Genomic DNA, 6,221 nt, shown 5'->3' with positions numbered 1-6,221 from the left:
AAGAAGAAGAATTTTGAGAAATACCTTCAACCTTATTGGAAATGGGATATTCTTCATCTTAGTATGTTTATCATGACTGACTTAATTATTTGTTACAAAAACTGCTGTATTAATCATTCACTGATGTAACTGTGTTCCAAAAAGAAGACAGTAAATGAACGTATGTAACGCTCCAAAGTGGGAAAGGGGTAGGATTAAATAAGCTTTGCTTCTTCCTACTCCTTTTTCGGACATGATGTAAAGAGAAATGACATGCAATTGTGTGATGTATTATACTGTAAGTGTGTTCATGTTTGAAATAAACAACAAAAAATAAATAAATAAATGTGCGTGGCTTTTTTATGCATTCAAAATTGTAAATCAATAGTTAACAATAGAGTCAACAGATTGAGAGTCCTCTAATGCACCCATTATACCCTCAAAAAACCACCAACAATACTCCATTTAATGTCATGACCTGAAAATGAACCAAATATGAGTGATATTGTTATTATAAGTGCTAACACAGGCGGACTATTTTAGCGGCGCTTTGATAGCAGTGAGCTAACGCTATCTTATGCTGCTATTGTTGACATACTATAAGCCGGTGGCTGCTTCTTCTTTGTCTCAAACTGGCCAAAAGTACATTCTAGATTATAGTTTGTGCATCCCTCACCTGCTAGTAGACAAATGTACCCATGGACTGAGAGGCTGGTCAACTTTGACATCCCCCCCCCCCCCCCCCCCCCCCCCCAGATGGCGAAAAAGACACAAAAAGACGATAGTTGCGGCAACATTTTTAAACCTTTCGTGGGGATTGTGATTATTTCTTCATTTAAACAGGATTAGAGTGGAACTTGTACAGTAAGTGTTTGTTTGTTATGGTTTATTATGGTTAATTTGTATGTTTAGCATCTAGAAATGCTTTACAATAAAGCTGTATCCGTTTAGCAATCGGCTTCTAAAAACTTATTGCTCATCCTCCTTGTGTTCGGGCTCAAAAATATAAGGTTCTGGATCGTAGTTTTTCCCAAAGTAATCGTTGTCGTTTCTCACAAAGTCTGCTTGATTAGCATTGTTGTTGACAGGTAAGGGATCTGTGGTTTCTAACGCTACGCCACGACTCACGTGACTGGCTTTCTCGTTATCTTTCAAAATGGCTGGGCAATCTCCATGAGAGTGACACTATGTTGATCATATCTATTTATTCGCAAACTTTGGAAGTCTTTTGGTATTATATTAATCAGATGTATATGATATTACCTTCAATATAGAGGCTACACAGGTAAAGTGGAGGGTGTAAATCGGGGACGGCGTGGCGCAGTTGGGAGAGTGGCCGTGCCAGCAACCTGAGAGTTCCTGGTTCAATCCCCACCTTCTACCATCCTAGTCACGTCCGTTGTGTCCTTGAGCAAGACACTTCACCCTTGCTCCTGATGGGTCCTGGTTAGCGCCTTGCATGGCAGCTCCTGCCATCAGTGTGTGAATGGGTGAATTGGTGAATGTGGAAATAGTGCCCTTGTGTGGTGTTCGGGTCTGTGGGACCCGTTTTCATTTTTTATTAAAAGAAAAATGATACAATTAATTAATTTATCAAACTGAGACTCACTGGCTTTGGCTCATTTTCTGTGAAGAACATATATCAGAATACATATTTAATGACCACACACCATACACCCCCGTACACATTTCTATTACATATAAGATGTCCGGGTCCACTGAACCCGGGGTTAATACAAGTGTGGAAATTAATGTTCTGTGTACCACACACACACACACACACACACACACACACACACACACACACACACACACAGCAGTCCTAGACAAGAGGAGGACAGAGTGTAGGTACACAGAACATCAGAGGGTCAAATGTGCGAGAAAATGAGAGCAGACAGTGTTGACAAACAATGTTGCAACCTTGTGTGGGAACCGCAGGTGCAGAAACACAAAAGAAGAATCCCTGTGGGATGCAGAAACTGGCAGAGAAATTTTCAGATGTTTATTGGGATAAGGTAAACATCTGTTCAGTATTTTAACATAAAAGTGTTTGATTGTGAGGCATTAAAAGCCACAAAATGCAACGGGTCCATCAGACCCACAAACACTGGCTGAGTAGCAACAATATGAACATTACACAAGGGTTAAAGGTAGAAAAGCGCTATACAAGTATAACCCATTTGAGGACGGCGTGGCGAAGTTGGTAGAGTGGCCGTGCCAACAATCGGAGGGTTGCTGGTTACTGGGGTTCAATCCCCACCTTCTACCATCCGAGTCACGTCCGTTTTGTCCTTGGGCAAGACACTTCACCCTTGCTCCTGATGGCTGCTGGTTAGCGCCTTGCATGGCAGCTCCCGCCATCAGTGTGTGAATGTGTGTGTGAATGGGTAAATGTGGAAATACTGTCAAAGCGCTTTGAGTACCTTGAAGGTAGAAAAGCGCTATACAAGTATAACCCATTTATCATTTATTTAACGTTGCATAGAAATTTCTCTGCCAGTTTCTGCATCCCACAGGGATTCTTCTTTTGTGTTTCTGCACCTGCGGTTCCCACACAAGGTTGCAACATTGTTTGTCAACACTGTCTGCTCTCATTTTCTCGCATATTTGACCCAGAATCAATGTGATGCAATCAGACCACAAACACTGGCTGAGTAACAACAATATGAACATTACACAAGGGTTAAAGGTAGAAAAGCGCTATACAAGTATAACCCATTTATCATTTAAATCGGCGCTAGAGGGAAAATCTCCCCTGCGCTCCTCGGCCACGGTCCGGGAGCCGACAAGCAGGAAAGGTGTAACATTTGCAAACTCAGGGAATGACAGATAATACATGTGGTCGGTATTGGTATCGGACGATCTCACTGACGAATTATTGGTATGGGAATCAGCAACATAAAACCGTGATCGGAACATCCCCGATTGCTACAATATTAACCTTTTACCGTAACCTCACTCAAACCAGAGAATCGACCTGGGCAATATTAAATGCATCTGTGCTGCAAACACCAACATATTGTGCCTTTGTTTGCACTTTGGCAAGATCAGCCCCTCCCGCCTTTATGCAAATCCAAAGCAGGTCATCGCTCTCCTACTGACTCATCAGCAGCAAAAAGTACTCAAGGCTGAGAACGTGAAGGAGAGTCTGGGTGGAGGATCAGATGGCTGAGAAGATGGAGGAAGGGGGAGTGGGGGGGGGGGGGGGGGGGGTTACTTGATGCAGCAGAAGTGGGTCACTGAGTTGAGATGCAGGTACATAATGTCTTGGCAACATTCTTGAAACAGTCCCATCTGACCTCATTTTCTCATTAGGTCACCCTCTTTATTTTTAAGGGGTTAGGGAAACTATAACATTGCAGATTGGTCGTCATGGTGACCGCAATAGGAAGTGATGATTCAGGAGTAGAAACTGTGTCACCGGCAGTTTGGATGGCAGATGCTGTCTGGTCCCAAAAGGTCACCGCCTCTGAAGTGGGGGAGAAAACATGCCTGGAACGTTTAAAGTCCGGACCGGCACCAGACCTCAAGTAGGGTTTTCCTCAACGTGATCATTGAAGCTTCCTCGTTTTGATTAAAAAATAAATAGCACTAATTGTTTTATTAAACAATTAAAATGTTTTGTATATTGTGCTCCTAAGTTAATGTTGCTGTCAATTTAAAAATGTATTATTACCTAATGAGTTCATTTAATTGTATTTTCAGTAATAAACAGTTTAAGTCGGTCAAAAAATGTCCGTAGTTTTAATACTAATTTTATTTTTATTTATTTTTATTTCAGGTAAATTGATGTGCTTTGAATCTTCTCTGTTACAGACTAAAACAATGTGAGTAAATCAATCAATCAATCAAAGTTTATTTATATAGCCCTGTGACAGACTCCCGCTGTCGTCCGGGTTCTCAGGACCACGAAGGAAGGACATTGCTTCGAGCATGGTTGACTTTATTTTATTTTTGCAAATAAAACCTCAGTTTCCTTCCTCTTCTGCTAGCTACGCCGTCTGCTTTTCAGCCGCCCCCGGCGTCGTCGTCTTCCTCTGGCTCTCTGCCTCTCGCGCTCAGCATCCGCTTCTCGCTCTCCGACTCGCTTCTCTCCGACTCGCTCTTCAACTCTCTCCCCCACGTTCTCGGCTGTCGCCCTTTTACATACTGAGAGGGGATCCCTTAATTTTGCCCAGCTGCACGATCCACGCACCTGCAGTCCATTTCGACGGGGGTTCGCCGGCCACGCCTCCTCGCCGTCATCTCGGAGCGGGCCCCGGTGTGCCCTGCCTCGCTGTCGGACTGCCGGCCACGCCTCCTCGCCGCCATCTCGGAGTCGGACCCGGTGGGGCACGCCTCGCTGTCGGTCTGCCGGCCCCGCCTCCCCACAAGCCCTTAATCACAATTGTCTCAAAGGGCTGCACAAGCCAAAACAACATCCTCGGCTCAGATCTCACATCAGGGCAAGAAAAATCTCAACCCAATGGGATACAATGAGAAACCTTGGACAACAAAAATGTGGAGTACAATTTTACGCAGAGGTGTACTTATAACAATGTTATAGACCAGAGGTGTCCAAGTCGTTTTTACTGAGGGCCACATCGCAGTTATGTTTGTTCCCAGAGGGCCGCATCTAACAGTGAATACTATTATTACACTATTGTTTTATGAATTTTATGTTTTTTGTTGGTTTTTTTAAATAAAATGTGAAAAAAATATGGTAAGTTGCAATAATTTCACCTCAAAATTTTGTGTATTTTATTGTAAATGGAAAAACAGTACGGCTGTTTTTTTGGTTAAAAAAGGCAGCTCATTTGCCAGAATTTTACTGTAAAATTTACATTTGTTGTTTTACTGTTAATTTTTAAAAAAAACAGCAATTTTTCAGTAAAATTTTGGCACCTGAGCTGCCAGTTTGTTTTGTTTTTTACCGCAAATCAACAACTGTAGGTTTTTCGATGTTATACTGTAAATGCCAAAACGGCACCACAGTTTATTACAGTAAAAAAAGTTCACTTAGTGAAAAATACTGTAAAAACCACAGTAAATTTCACAATTTTTACCATGAAATCTATTGCTACTTTTACATTGCACAATTTGATGCATAACTTGCTTTGAAATCATTATTATTAGTATTTATTTCTATTTAAAAAATGGTTTGAATGTTATATTTTTGCATAATAAGACAATATTTAAGTTAACATAATTTGCCATTACATGAAGTGAATTATATTTATATAGCACATTTTCTCTAGTGACTCAAAGCGCTTTACATAGTGAAACCCAATATATAAATTACATTTAATCCAGCGTGGGTGGCACTGGGAGCAGGTGGGTAAAGTGTCTTGCCCAAGGACACAACGGCAGTAACTAGGATGACGGAAGCAGGGATCGAACCTGGAACCCTCAAGTTGCTGGCACGGCCACTCTACCAACCGAGCTATACCGTCCCATACATAGAGTGTATTTTTTTTTCTCCCAAAATAGAAAGAAATAATATATTTAGTAAGAAAAGTTACAGTACTTTATTGATACATATTATTTCCAGGCTTTTGAGGGCCAAATAAAATGAAGTGGCGGGCCACATCTTTGAGTTTGACACCTGTGATATAGACAAACTGTCCCAGCAGGGATTGACAGAGGTGGGACCAAGTCATTGTTTTGCAAGTCACAAGTAAGTCTCAAGTCTTTGCCCTCAAGTCCGAGTCAAGTCCCGAGTCAAGACAGGCAAGCCCCGAGTCAAGTCCAAAGTCAAGACTGGAAAGTCTCAAGTCAAGTCCTAAGTCCTGCATTTTGAGTTTCGAGTCCTTTCAAGTCCTTTTAACCACAGACTAATATATTAACACAGATTGTGTATGCTTTTCAAACGCTGTATTTATTTATTAAAACAAGTGCATTTTAAATTGCAGGAAAGAAAATTGTGCTGACATTGCACTTTATAATAGCACTATTAACCAGTCATTTTAAACATTAACTCATTCCTTTACAGAACAAACACATTGAAAAATAAAGTGCAAATGTACTTATTTGTACAAAAGTGTTAACATTGAAAAAACATGACATATACGTGAACATAACAAAAAAGTTGTACTTTTTATATGTCAGGGCCCTATGCTGCATTGCATCTGCAAAAGACCAAATTAGCCAAGAGTCTGTCAGTCATTTGTGCACGATGGGGGCGTAGTATGATGCCACCATGGCTGAAAACTCGCTCCACTGGAGCACTGGAGGCAGGCACTGCCAAGACTCTCATGGCCACT

This window comes from Nerophis lumbriciformis, linkage group LG06, assembly GCF_033978685.3.
Source record: "Nerophis lumbriciformis linkage group LG06, RoL_Nlum_v2.1, whole genome shotgun sequence".
Classification (NCBI taxonomy): Eukaryota; Metazoa; Chordata; class Actinopteri; order Syngnathiformes; family Syngnathidae; genus Nerophis; species Nerophis lumbriciformis.
This window is presented reverse-complemented; position numbering follows the sequence as displayed.